The sequence below is a fragment of the Varanus komodoensis genome, unplaced genomic scaffold, assembly GCF_004798865.1.
Source record: "Varanus komodoensis strain SLA01 unplaced genomic scaffold, ASM479886v1 scaffold63, whole genome shotgun sequence".
Taxonomy (NCBI): Eukaryota; Metazoa; Chordata; class Lepidosauria; order Squamata; family Varanidae; genus Varanus; species Varanus komodoensis.
The window spans coordinates 477,948-492,333 of NW_025336259.1; the positions used below are offsets into that span (position 1 = coordinate 477,948).

The 14,386-nt window shown below is 49.2% G+C and overlaps 1 protein-coding gene across 4 annotated transcripts in view; it reads left to right on the forward strand.

Annotated features, from left to right (window-relative positions):
• The window catches only part of FAM168A (family with sequence similarity 168 member A), a 150,991-nt gene that overhangs the window by 20,295 nt on the left and 116,310 nt on the right, over window positions 1-14,386 (forward strand). The window contains exon 1 of one of the 4 annotated variants that reach the window (XM_044450137.1): window positions 8,400-8,418. The exons of the other annotated variants lie outside the window; for them this stretch is intronic. The gene's annotated coding sequence lies outside the window, so the exon portion shown is untranslated. Of the gene's footprint in view, window positions 1-8,399; window positions 8,419-14,386 lie in introns of those variants that run through there. 4 annotated transcript variants of the gene reach the window in all.

Sequence of the window (14,386 nt, forward strand, 5' to 3'; positions counted from 1 at the left end):
TATTATTATTATTATTATTATTATTATTATTATTATTATTAGAACATTTCTATGCCACCCCTTGCCGAAGCCTCGGGGTGGCTTACAACACAACACAACACAACACAACATAAAAATAACAATATAAAATTAAAATTAATAAAATGAGATAAATAAAAATATAAACGATATAAAAGAAGTTATAAAAGAAAAATTATAAAAGAAAAGAAAAGAAAAGAAGTCGCCCTGGCCAGATAAATAGGTAAATTGTTTAACAATTAAAATGATCAGACCGAATGTCCACCTAACCCAGCACTCTGTAGGTATGGTGGCAAACCAGCTGCCCCAGGATCCCGCCAGCAGGATGGGTGCAAGGCATCCACCTGTCCCAGCCCCTTAGCAACCGGTGTGTGCAGGCAGGCCCCCCCTGGGGAAGGAGGTCGCCCACAGCCAGGCTAGTAGCCCTGATAGCCTCCTCCTCCGTGGATCTGCCCAATCTTCTTTTAAAGTCACCCAGGCAGGCAGCCATTACCACTTCCTGTGGCAGCAAATACCATAGTTTATATGTTATAAAGAGCATAGGAACATAGAAACAGAGCGAGTCAGAAGGGGTCTCCCGGGCCATCTAGTCTGACCCCCGGCTCCAGCCGGCTCTGCTCAAGACATGCCCACCATGTGGACGTCTAGCCTGTCCTTAAACAAATATGAAGAAGTTCTTCCTTTTATCTGTCCTAAACCTCTCCCTTGAACCTCTCCTCTCCTAGCTTCATGGGATGACCCTGGATTCAAATCATGTGGGAAAGGGAGAAAAACGCCTCCCTCTCCACTTTCTCCACACCAGGCATCATTTTAATTCCCTCCACCATGTCTCCCCCTCCTCGTCTCTTTTCTAAGCTGAACGGTCCCAGTTGTTGTAGCTCTTCCTCCCCGGGGAGCTGCCCCAGATCCGTTTTGTTGCCCTTCTCTGGACCTTTTCCAACCCAGTAAGGCCCTTTTTCAGGTACCTGGAGACCACCGAATAGCAGACTGCAGCGCAGTGCCTGGCGGTGGGGGCTGCTTGCAGGGAAGACCCCCCCCCGCCGGGATTGTCCCTGCTGTGCCCAGCTGCCCTTTGGGCTGGCAGAGGAGGAGAGCCTGCTGTGGCTGGGTGTGGTGTCCGGGGGGCCAGTCCCGTCGGCCGACTTGTGAATTGTCTGAAGGGACGGGGGCGCCCCACTTCCTAACGTCATTGTCAGGGAGCGGGCAAGCCTCAGGGCTCCATGGCGGCCCCAGGATACCTGTGGGGGGACTGAGTGGGGAGGGGAAGAGGCAGCCCATCCCTGGTGTGCATGATGGTCTGCCAAGTTCCTTAAGACATAGAAACGTAGAAACAGCGCGAGTCGGAAGGGGCCTCCTGGGCCATCTAGTCTGACCCCCGGCACCAGCCGGCTCCGCTCACGACATGCCCACCAAGTGCACGTCCAGCCTGTCCTTGAACACCCGCACCGATGGGGCCCCAACCACCTCCCGTGGAAGCCCATTCCACGCCCTCGGGGTCCTGACTGTCAGGATGACAGTGGCTTGTGAATCACACTTTAAGTGCAGCTTTGTACAGTAGCGGGATTTGATGTGTCGTCTGAACGCAGCCCCTGTGAGCTGCGAACCAGAAGTCTTGCATCAGTGTGAACGTGCTATTGACCGAGCCAGGCAGCTCAGGCTCTCGGGTGCCAATTCGCTCTCTTCGCCTTTCATGTCAGGAGCATAACATGGAAAGTAACAGGTAATAATGCCATCGAACAGAAGTGTCCAAACGCTTTTCTGGGGGAGCGCTCATGGGGCATCAGTGTTCCCCCGAGAGCGCTCTGCTGGCATCAGCGGTGCAGCATTGCCTGGGGCTGGGGGTCTTGGTCCTGCTGACATTTCTCTGCGCCATCTCTGAGGTTTCTTAAACATAGCAATTGTCTCTGCGCAAAGCTTCATAAATCCAGGGTATTTCTTCCTATTTAAGTTTTGTGGGTTTTAAAAAAAATTTTGGAAGAAAGGGCTAGTAATGAAGAGCTGAGTTGTCAGGCTTCACAATTGTGTAAGAAGGGGAACATGACACAGAGTGTTGCGATTATCCAAAGATATAAAAATGTTATTAACAAGTGAATCGCATTATGGCGATACCAGTATATCATGTAGATAGCAGAGTATCTGCTCCAAAGAGCAAATAATTCATTTGGGGGATTCCAGAAGAGAGGCTAATGAAGAATTTTGCAGCTTAAACTTTGCTTCAGTATCTCGGGGATATTTTTCCCTAAAACATTAGTGATGTGCTATTTTTTCTCTTTGACTTTCAAGAAGAAATATTTACAAGGCATAATTTGTCCACTGCTGTGGTTAATGTATGCTACACAAAGCATTATTCTTGCTCGGGCAAATTCTGTTAAAGCCATCAGCACTGGCTTCACAAGATGGCTTTCTATGTCTGAACATAAATAAACGTTAGTGTCGACATAATACACACACACAATAGTAGCGGTAATGCAGGAATCCCAGACCAAGGGCAGTTCTAGAAGCAGTTTTACGTGGCCATCGAAGGGGTGTCTGATGATAGACCTGTGCATGGATAATGCTGTTTGTTTCTTCACAAGTCACCTTTGTGAGAGTAGGTTTTCCTTTTAGGATGAAGGTAATTTATTCCCATTCACAACAGCTCAGGCTCGGTAGAAGTACAATGAAATACTTCCATTCTCTTCATCATGGTTTGGAGGTTGTGGTAGATTTTTTTCTTGTATGGGCGATTTTTATTAAGCCGCCCCAGAGGTAATTGCCTCCATGGGAGGGGTAGCACCGGTGGGATATGTGCCCATCAGGTGGTCGTTGGTCAGGGAAGCCTGCACAGCAGGGAGTGGCTGTAAGATGCTCACTTGCATCGCTCGGTTTTCTTCCTCGCTTTTAAAAACAAGTCCCGCAAAAGTCAAAGAACAGCTGCCGCTTTTCCGCCAGTCCCTTCTACTTCGTCCCACACGACCCTAACCTGTCACTGAATGCCTTTGCTCTGATGCTTCAGCTTTGTAGCTGATTTCCTCCTGTGAGCGGAAGACCATGGAAGAGTGTCAGTACAGAGGAGCAGTCGCCACTTTAGGTGTGCAGTGGGAGGGCGAGTGCGTGTGCCACCGGCCCGCCAGAGGGGCTTGAGCGGCGCTGCGGCGGGTGACAAAGCAGGCGTTCATCGGGACGCGTTTGTGCGCGTGAGAAGCAGGCCGGTCGGGATGTGGAGGGCCACCGTCTTCTGGAAGAGCTGCTCTCACGGACACCTGCATGAAGAGTGGGCGGGGCTTCCTGCTGAGCGTGAGCAGTGGCAAGACGTCAAAAGCGGGTCCTTCCTCGTTGGGCTTTTGCCATTATCCGGAAGGGTCTTTTGTTAGATGGCACGTAACAGACCGTCTCTCACTGGTGAGGTCTGGGGCGGCTTGGCGGGTCACGTGCCGCCTGAGGGGGTCGTGTTGGGTTGGGTGTTCGGGTTCCCTTAATTCGAAAAGGCAGTACAGGCCTGGGGAGTGAAAAGGGGGGCACGAAGAGGAGAAGAGCCCCGGGGCTGCATCAGACCGAGGCCCACCTCGCCCAGCGTCCTGGCCACACGGTGGCCAGCCAGCGGGCCGTGGGCCACCTGGCAGCAGGAGTGCCCCAGCCCCTTCCTGCCCCTGTGGCGGCAAGGCTGCTCCTCGGCCGTCCTGCCTTGTCCTGGGTCGGTGCTTTGCTCCGAGGGGGAGACCGCGGCAAATAGCAAGTTAGGCGGCGGGGCGAAGACCGGGCCAGTTTCTGACCCGCTTGTTCTCTCTGGGCAGGGAGCGTTTTTGGAAGGGCCATGTGGGTATTCGAGCTCCCGCTTGTGTTCTGACCTGGTACAGTCCAGACGTGATGAGGGAAGAGGAAGAGGGGCGGACGGATGATTACGGCAAATGCAGACCGAGTCGTGCGAGGCGGGTGGAGTTTGGCAGGTGGGCCTTGTGGCCAAAGCCCACAGGGTTAACATGTGGCAGATGATTTAGTTGCGTGGGCTGGTCACTGATTTTCTGATCTACAACAGAGCCTTTAAAATGAAGATGTGTTTGCAAGAAGTCCTGGAAGAAAAGTGTGTGTGTTGGGGGGAGAAGGCATTTCTGCTTCGGCTGCATTTCTCTCTCAGCTGTTGGCACGTGACCGCTTTGTGGTCAATGGTGGGGTGTGTATCTTGTCATGGTCACCTGGAGAGCTGCATCTGACGGGCAGGGTGACCGTAGCTTCCACTTAAGCATCCCACGGGAGTGTTTTTGTGTTTCTGCTGCTACAGCTTGGTCTGCAGATGGAAAATAAAGCTATGCAGACTTCAGATGCAACGTTCAGTCTTTGCATAGGTATATATTAACTTGCAGCTCACACCTAGGAAGCTTGTTTCCTTCCCCCCCCCCCCAATTATTTCTGGCTTCATGGGGTGGGGATGACATTAAACCTTGCATTACTTTATAGCGGTGAGGGAGTTCCTTTCGGCTCACATCAGGTTTACCCAGAAATTAACTGAGCAACGTCTGCTATAGCTTGTTTTTTTCTGAGCCGCACTGACTTCAGAAGTTGCCTGCCCCCTCAATCTTCCAAACAACCCCCCCTTTCCCCTTCAAATTGCTCCAGTCAAGTGCTGTGACTGAAGCTGCAGCACTCCAGTTGCTAAAAGGATGGAAGGGACAGGGAAGGGAATATCTCCCCTTCTTTCCCTCCTGGCTGCACAGCGGATGGATAAGCTAGAGTTGCTTTATTTTGTATCTTAAAGAGAGTCAGAGAAGAATGCCAGGGCTAGTGAAGCTCACCTCTCCTTTTCAGGAGGGCTTTTCTAAGCCCCCAGAGCATGGAGAACTTTGCCGGCATTGTTATATGTTCAAAGCGATAGCAGCCTGGTCCTTGTCAGGAGCTGGGGCGGCCGCCTCTGACCGCTTGCCCCTAAGTGGCAAGGAATTGTGGCTGCTCTTGCCAAGCAGCTGTGTGGTTGTTTGGGTTGCCCTGGTGTTGCCTGGTTCAGACGACACAGCAAGGCCCGTGTGGCTATGGCCTGTTGGGGCAGCTTAATAAGCTAGAGGGTTTGTTGTGTTGTGTGAACTCACCTGATTGGGCAAACTGTGGTTATTACTGCCACCGCTTCTCTTCAGATCGGAATTTGTAGTTCGCGTCTAAGTCTGGTTGTAAGGCAGGCTCTGGAGAATTTAGGATGCACGTGTAAGGTTGTACAAGGGTTGCTGGGGTACCAGCTTTTATAGTGAAAACTTTCAGTCCATGGTTTGAAAGCATACTTTTGGGTATGTGATGATTCTGATCTATGCTAGCAATTTTATGTTGAGCCAGGGGGTAAGCTATTCAAGTGAAAAGGGTATGATATAGAAATGTTTTAATAAATAAAATAAATAAATAAAATATTATTTTTATAATCTTAGCCAAATACCCTTCTGATTGATCTTTTGCTTCATGTTTATGCACAGTGTGGTGTTTGCATTTTTCTAATGCTAAAAATTAGACCTCCAGCTTCAAGAATTCTGGCCTGTCTACAAAGCATCTTTCTGCTTTCTGTAAATTAAAACTTTTATCTCTGTTAACGTGTTTTTCAATTTTTTTTTGTCCTTATGCATACTCTTCTTCCTGAAAACCAGTTTCTTTTCATCCTCTCCAAAGTGCCAGCTTTATAAATCTAGCCAGGCAGCATCTGTGGGAAAAGTACACATCTCAGTTTCAGCCAATAATCATGTTCACAGCCTGCAAGTCAAGTAAGGAATGTCATTAAATTGCAAATTTCTTGCAAAAAAGCACAGGTGAAGGAACATTACCAAATCAAATGCAAGTTTTGTGAATATGAAAGATTTTTCAGGTAAGCAAAATTTGCGGCTGCCAGTGTAAGCAAGGCAGGGTTCTGTAGGTCAGTTCCGTTAATTAAGTTTCTTCTAAATCTCAGCTCTCATTGTTTAAAAATAAAGGGGAGGAAGAAACAAAATGTGGACCTGAAAGTCGATCACATTTCACATGTACCTTAAAATGGATGCACAAAGGGTGGCCGGTACTTGAGGCTGGCAGCCCATGACGTTTATGACTCATCCCTTGTCAGAAAGGAAATGTTAGTAAAATTGGAAGAGCACCTCTTGATGTCACAAATTACTAATGGACTAATTAGGCAAGTACTTCTGATGTCCTTTGCAGAGTTGCAGCAGCCACACCACTTCGGTGGTATCTCTGCTGGGTGTTCGCTGACTTGTGTAGACCTCTTGCCACATGGTCTCCCCAGGGTCCTTGCGCTTTTGCCCAGCTGATTCAGGAAAACTGCCGCATCTCTCTTCCACGCTTCCAGGCCCGGCACAGACGAAAACTCCTGTTTCATCCATCAGCTTGCATTGACTGAAACTTGGAAAACCCCAGCCGTGAGCTGCTCTAACAACTGGGTTGTGATAACTGTTAATTAAGGAACAGCCAACCTGCCAATCTGGTAACATCATAATGGGCCCTAATTTGTGTGAAGGGTTTTGATGTATTGCTTCCTCGCTGAGTCCTTGCTGAGTGAAGCGCTGAGCGTGAGGAGCACTGAACCAGTGTCGGAATTTTTCTGGAAGCAGAAACTGCGGGGCACTGGTGTCAGAGCACAGCTGTGGCTTAAACTACTTCACGGGGTTGTTGCGAGAATAAAACGCTGGAGGTGGGCTGGGAAAACCATGTACATGCCTCGATCTCTTTGAGGGCAGGACAGCCTATAAAACAAGTAGATAAACTTTATCGGCACTTCTCTCTTTTCTTTAGTATCTGTCTTTGTTGCTGTATCTTCATTGTATGGGGAAATAACCTTCCAGCAAACACAAGGAAGAGTAGGGTGTTTGTGTGTGCGTGTGTCAGTTTTATAGATTTTAGGACCATGAGTTATCCCATAATGAGACACTCACTTATTTTGCACCTTATGTACTCCCAGCTGTCCAAAAATATCCTTTTCTGCTATGTTGGCAATGAGTCTTCGTCCCACCAGGAAGAAGACAGGAAACTTGAAAAATGCTTTTACTTCCATCCATACGATGCGCAGCTCTTGACTGGCACGGCAGTTCTCGGAGAGCCTCATTAAGCAGCTGGAGGATGTCGCAGCTGGACTTCACGTCACGTCACAGGAATGGGCTTTCCAAGTGAATAGGAGCAAAAAGGCCCCTGGGTAGAGGCTGGCTTGGTTCAGCCAGGACCACCTGCTTTTAATTACTCCCATCTGGGCACTCTCCTGGAGTGACTGGAATCTTCCTGTTTTGGTGGTGTCGATTCTGGTTCCTGGTTGAGCTGATGAGAGGAAGCTGCCCTGGCCGGCCTAGGAGCTCTGGGACACAAGCGGTCACGCTCCCAGGGCATAAGTGACCAGGGAGAGCAAACAGGACTCGTAGTGGAAGAAGAGAAAAGGTCAGGCAGAGGCAAAGCAGGGAGGACCTGGCCTGGCCTGGCCTGGCCTAGCAAACAGCCAAGGAGCCGTGTGCCCCCGAGAGCTGCAGCTGAAAGGGAGTGGACTGGTTACCAGCAGCAGCTGTGCGGATGCGGTGATTCATTCTGGCTCCTGACTCCTAGCCGAGCAGATCAGAGGAAGCTGCCCAGCTGGCCTAGGGACTCTGGCGTACAGGCAGCCAAGCTCCCAGGGAGCGAGTGATCAGAGCGAGCACACCAGGATAAGACACAGAAGTTCAACAGGGAAGATCAAGCAGAAGGTCCCTAACTTTCTTTTTTTCCTCCCCCCTCCAATTTCCCCCGTTTGTTACTTGTAACAGACTCCCATTTACTGGAAGGATTGTGTTGTTGAGCTTTGGGAAGACAGGGCAAAGCACTGGTTGCTACCATAGGCCCAGCAAGCTGGAATCACAGAGGTAGTAGAAAGAATGGACCGAGAAGACTCCACAGTGCTGATGGCTTACAACATCTGTGCAACACTTGCTTTCCTGCCTGAGGTCAACACGGCCTGCGTGCGCAACAAGTGCAAGCCGGTGGCCCTGCTAGAGGAAAAGGTGAGAGCGCTGGAGCAGTGAGGAAATAAAAGAAGACGGAGAGTTTTTAGACAGAGCAATGGAACAGAACAGCTCAGAGCAGTACGGAAGCCAGAAGTACAACAGCAAGCTAAGGCAGAAGAAGAGAACCCTGAGAGAAGGGAAAAAGAGGAGAAACTCCCTGGAAAAGGATGACAGGTCCAGAAGAACTATAAGACACTCTGCACCAGGGGAAGCTGTGGGGCTCTTGACCTGTTTTCGGTTACGTGAGGATGAGGCTGGAGGGCAGCCTGCTGTGGCAGGACTTCAGGGCACTCCACTCAACACTGAACAAGAGGCTCAAGGTCAACCAAGTAGTGGCCATGATTCCAAGAGCAAGAAAAGGAGAGTGTCAGTTGTGGGAGACTCCCTGTTGTGTGCAATGGAAATGCATGTATGCTAGGAAGACCCATGGACTCATCAGGTATGCCGTCTCCCTGGATCACAGTGTAGCGATAGAACTGAAAGATTGCCGAGGCTCATACAGCCCATTGACACATATCCTTCCTTCTTATACATGTGGGAATGAATGACACTGCCAAACAGAGCTTTGAAGAAATCATGACAGACTTTGACGCTTTTGAGAGGAAGGCCAAGAACTTTGGGGCCCAGATAGTTTTCTCTTAGGGGAGCTCAGGATGCGAGTGATCACTCCATCCTTTGCTTTGAGATCAGGGGACTGGGGACGTGCAGCAGGTCGAGCATTAGAAGCTGGGACTTCAAGAGGGCCAACTTTGGCCAACTGAAGGCCAGACTGGGGAAAGTCTCCTGGGACAGGTTACGGGAAGGCAAGCGAGTTGAGGAGGGGTGGATGGCACTCAAAAGGGAGGTTTTGGAGGCGCAAGCCTTGACGATACCTCTAGTCAGTAAGGTGGGGAGGCGGAGGAGAGCACCGCCATGGATGCGAAAGGAGGTGGTTAGAGGGATTAGACGAAAGAGGAACCTCCGTAGGAAATGGGTACTGGGGCAAATAGGCAAAAGGGTATACCGGGAGGAGGAGGCCCGTTGCAGAAGGATTCTTCGCAAGGCTAAGGCTGATTTCGAGCTGAGACTTGCCAAGAATATCAAGAGCAGCAAAAAGGGCTTCTTTCAGCATGTAAATAGGAAGAGGAAGGGGAGACAAGTGGTGGGACCACTAAATAAGGAGGAAGGAGATCCAGTGACTGATATGAGGGAACAGGCACAGATGCTAAATGACTGTTTTGCCTCTGTGTTCTCCCCAAAGCAGGACGGGGGATATCCGCATAGGAGATTAGATGAAGCTGAGGACTTAGGGGCACAGATTAGTCACCCCCCCCCTTGAAGTTGAGGGGCTCCTCAGGGCATTGGACATTACAAAGGCGCCAGGCCCTGACGGTTACACCCAAGAGTACTTAGAGAGTTGGCCGGGGTTCTCTCCCGCCCGCTGGCCTCCATTTTTGAGACCTCGTGGAGAACGGGTGAAGTTCCAGAGAACTGGAGGGTGACATCAGTGGTCCCAATTTTCAAAAAGGGTAGTAGAAGGGACATGGGGAATTATAGACCAGTTAGCCTTACGTCCATTGTAGGAAAAACAATGGAAAGGCTCATAATAGAGAGATCTAGTGATGCCAGATAGGGAAGGGAGGCTGACAGCCACACAACATGGCTTCCGCAAAAACAGCTCCTGCCAGACAAACCTTGTGGGATTCTATGACAAGGTTTCGAGGTGGCTGGATGGAGGGGATGCAGTGGATGTGGTATACCTGGATTTCAGCAAGGCCTTGGACAAAGTGCCCCATGATATCCTGGTGGAGAAACTGAGGAGTTTTGGGATACACCAAAGCACCGTCCGGTGGATTAGGGCATGGTTGACTGACCGAAAGCAGAGGGTAACCATTAGCAGGGAATCATCGGGATGGTGGCCAGTGACAAGCGGGGTCTCCCAGGGCTCTGTCCTGGGGCCGATCCTGTTTAATCTTTTCATTAACGACATGGAAGAAGGGGTGAACAGTCTGCTGATCAAATTTGCAGACGCCACTAAAACTGGAGCAGTGGCCACAACTGAGGAGCAGGTACTCCAGATCCAAAAGGATCTGGGCAGACTATGGAAGTGGGCAGGAGACAACAGGATGGCGTTCAATGTGGATAAGTGCAAGGTCTTGCACTTGGGGCATAGGAATAGCTGTCATAAGTACAGGTTATGTGATAAGTGGCTGGAGAGCAGCACTTGTGAAAGGGACCCCGGGTGCTGGTTGACTGCAGGCTAAACATGAGTCAGCCGTGTGATGTGGTGGTCAAGAGGGTGAACGCCACCCTTGGTTGCATAGCCAGAAGTGTGGCTTCTAGATCAAGAGAGGTATTACTACCACTCTACACGACTCTAGTGCACCCGCAACTGGAGTATTGTGCTCAGTTTTGGGCCCCTCATTACAGAAGGGATATAGCCATGTTGGAGTCAGTGCAGCGAAGGGCCACAAGGTTGGTGGCCAGTTTGCAGGGGACGCCATGTGAGGCGAGACTGAGAGAACTGGGTCTCTTCGGCCTGGAGGAGACTCGGAGGGGATCTGTTGGCGACATACAGGTATGTGAGGGCATGTCACATGGAGATGGGTAGAGACCTGTTCTCCCCTGCAGAGGAAGGCAGGACGCGCTCCAACAGGGCAAAGCTCAGGGAGCCAAGGTTCAAGTTGGATGCCAGGAAGCACTTCCTGACAGTCGGGACCCCGGGGGTGTGGAATGGGCTTTCACGAGAGGTCGTTGAGGCCCCATCGGTGCGGGTGTTCAAGGATAGGCTGGACGTCCACATGGTGGGCATGTCGTGAGCGGAGCTGGCTGGTCAGACTAGATGGCCCGGGAGACCCCTTCTGACTCGCTCTGTTTTCTATGTTTCTATGTTTCTCTTCAATTTGAGAATTCGAATTCATTGAATTCGAATGAAGAGAAGAGGAATGGACAAAGAAAGGAACTCCATGTGGATGCCTAGCTACAAAGGTGGTGTCAACATGAGAGATTTGGATTCTGGGACCATGGGCTACACGTCCTGGAAGATGGAGCACGGGCAAGGGATGGGCTGCACCTTGCAAGAAGTGGGAAGAAGGTGCTTGGTCATGGCATGAAGAGGTGTATCAGGGCGGCTTTAAATGGAATCCTGTAGGGGAAAGAAGAGTACACTTGGGTCTAACGAGAGACAAAGGCTTATGCAGCACAACAGGCAAGCGGGAAAGGGTTCAGAGGAGGGCAACAAGGATGATGTATTGACTGGAAAAAAGATCTACAAGGACAGATTGAAAGAACTGGCCATGCTTAGCCTCAAGAGGCGAAGACTGAGGGGAGATAGGGAAGCAAAGAGGGAAGGCCAGGATCTCTTCTCGATCATCTTAGAGTGCAGGGCACAGAATCATGAGCTCAAGTTGTAGGAAGCTAGATTCTGGCTAGATATCAGGAGGAACGTCCTGACTGTTAGAGGTATATGAGAATGGGACCAGGGACCTAGGGTGCTTGTGGGCCAGGAGGGATTCCAGATGTGACTGGACAGCCATCTGAGAGGGATGGCCTAACTCAGTGTCCTGAATTGAGCCGTGTGTTGGACCTGATGGCCTTCTGGCCCCTTCCAGCACTACTGTTCTGTGATTCTGTAGATTCATTATGGGTTGAACCTGAAGTCTCCAGCTTTAGATTGTCTCTATAAGTCTTACAACCAGAAGGCACAATCATTTCTGCCAACTCTGCTCTCTACTAGACAGCCGCACCATATCAGTCCTTCCTGCATTTTCTTCCGAACCTCACTTCTCGTGATTTTTGCTCCATCCTTGCCGTGTTTGCAGTCAGCATTGACATCATCCCCACCTTCTTTCCAAAAGTACATCTGTAACTCCCCTTCAAGCAGCTTTTCCTTCCCTTCTCGGAATCCCTGAAGAAGATGCCCGGCTTGGACTACCATCGCCGCCTTTTCTAAAACTCCCTGCGCGGGGGGTATATGGAAGGGGGAATTGGATTGCAGGCGTGTGAGTGGGTTGGGATGTTTGAACTGGTGACAGTAGATGCGTATGACCGAAAAGATTTGCACTTTGCTTTTACGTTCCAAAGCAAGACTGTAGCCTCGGAAATGGATTTGATGTCCAGTGCATGCAGTGGGACAACTTTTAATTGTACTCAGCTTTTTAAATGCAGTCGCGGCTGTACAGAACTTTAATGAGCCACAGTTTGACCATCGCCACTAAGGGAGTTTAATGGATGTCCGTTGGCAAAATAGCACACACTTTTAGCTTCCTTTTTGCCACTGTAATCTGCATTGAAGACTTGGGGGAGGGTGGGCTGTAAGTTGAAATAGGCTCACTTGAAGCTGTCGAAAGCTAAGATGGAATAGCAGGGTGTGCCATGCTCCATAATCAGAGAACGTCTATTCTTTCCTCTGACTCATGGTACTGGCTCGATGGCTCCTTTTCTTTGACCTGGAAAGCCTGTTCTTTGAGCCTTGTTTATTGCTATTCATCCAGCTTCAAGCAGCTTGTTCAAAAAGTCCTGGAAGTGATCCTGTGTCCCCGTTGACAAATAGCATTTCTAAAACGGACTTAATAAAATGAAATTGAATTAAATAAGATAGCTTTCCGGAAATTGGAAATGCAATTTGGAACGAGGAGGGTGCCCAAAGGGCAAGATGCCAAGAGATTGTGGAGGCTGGTGAAACGGTGTTTGCTTGCGCTTCGTGGAAGTGCTGCTTGTCGGGGTCTCTCAATGTGCTGCTTTGGATCTTGAGAATTTGCTGAACAGTCAGCAAGGCACCACTATCAGCATGCGTTTCCTGGTAGTCGCATGGTTGCTATAAAATAAAAAGCAGGATTATTTGGTCTTCTCTCTCTTTCTTTTCCCAAATCCTTTACATAATTAAATTATCGCACTTACCAGTGCCAAGCATTTGTGACTCTCCCAGGGAGGGGTGGGCAACTTGTGCCTTGTGGTTGTTCGGATCTACAACCTGTCGCTCATCACCATTGGCTATGCTGCCCAGGGCTGATGAGAGTTGTCGGCCCAAACTTCTGGAAGGTTTCAAATTGCCCGTCTCTGCACCGAGGGGCATTGTGCGCTCTGGGAGTCAAATCAAGAGTTTAGTCTTTTTTTTCCTTTTGTGTACTGTTAACCTCTTACTGTTAACTTTTTATTGGAATGAAACTTCCAAATGCAAACTTCGAAAAAATGCAGAAATCAAAGCAAAACATGTCTCTCTCTACTTACTGTCGCTCTTTCCTGTAGCACTATTTCTTTCTTGCATGCCATTTCTTATCATTTTAAATAGTTCTTGCATTTTAATAGATAATCTTCTGCATATATGACATATGTGCTGGTTTTTTACAAATTGTCATTGGCCTCCATTTAATACATAGTCTTTCCCTTTCAGTTTGCCAAGTCTGGCTCAGGTTCGTGACACTCTGTCCACAAACAACTCTTGGCGCTCAGTCTGTAGTGGGTTTTCAGTTCTTCCAGGTCTGTGCTATGGTTGCAAGCATATTCTTGTAGGTACTTGCAACTCCTTCATCAGCAAGCCTTAACAGTATTGGAAAGAAAGGTGGAGTTATCAGGTACCCCACAGTAATTTATTTTATCTGGTCTATTAATACTGTAATGTCCATCTTGGTCCCGAGGGTGAGGCAGTTACGGTGCTCCAAGAAGGTTGGACTACAGTTCGTGTGTAGAGAAGCAGTCTGTCGCAGCGGATAAAGAGCCAAGGGTAGGAACGGCAGTGCCAGAAGTGGTCTGGACAGAGAGGGCGTCTCCACCTTCTCGTGGGTCTTTGCTGAAAGTCAGGACTGGGTGCAGAAGTGATCCAAGAGAGTTACAGGATATTGGCAGCCTGGCTTGGAACACTGTCAGCACCCTAGCAGGGAAGATCCTACTGCTTCTGCTTGGACATCTCCAAGTGAATTTTTTATTTTTATTTTTGTTGGTCAGATTCCTTTCATGCATTATCAAATATCAGTCACTTCTGAAGTGTCAAGTTGTTCAGAGAAACACAAAACAATCTGGCTTCCTGCCCTCTCTTGGTGCTAGTATCTTCACTCACAGGTCATGGAAGAAAAGGTGACCTGCCACCTGCGTTGTGCCATTCTTGTCACCCTGAAATATTTGACACTGCTTGATGATGTAGTAAGTTCACCCGTGTGTCTGTCCTAACCAGTCTCTCAGGATTTGGGAACCTGAATTCTAGTCCTCCAGGGCTGATCAAGCTGGTAATGTGATAGCCAAGATCCAGTATCTCAATTTCCCATATCTTTTTCATTATACTGCGGTTCATTTTGGTGATATGTTATTGGCTAGTATTATTTGTGTGGGTGGTAGGTGTCTTTTAAAAAATAGCCTTGATTTTGAGGCAGATTATTTTTGGCAGGCTGCTATTTTTTTGAGACTCGGTTATTTCCTTCTCTTTCCCTTCCACC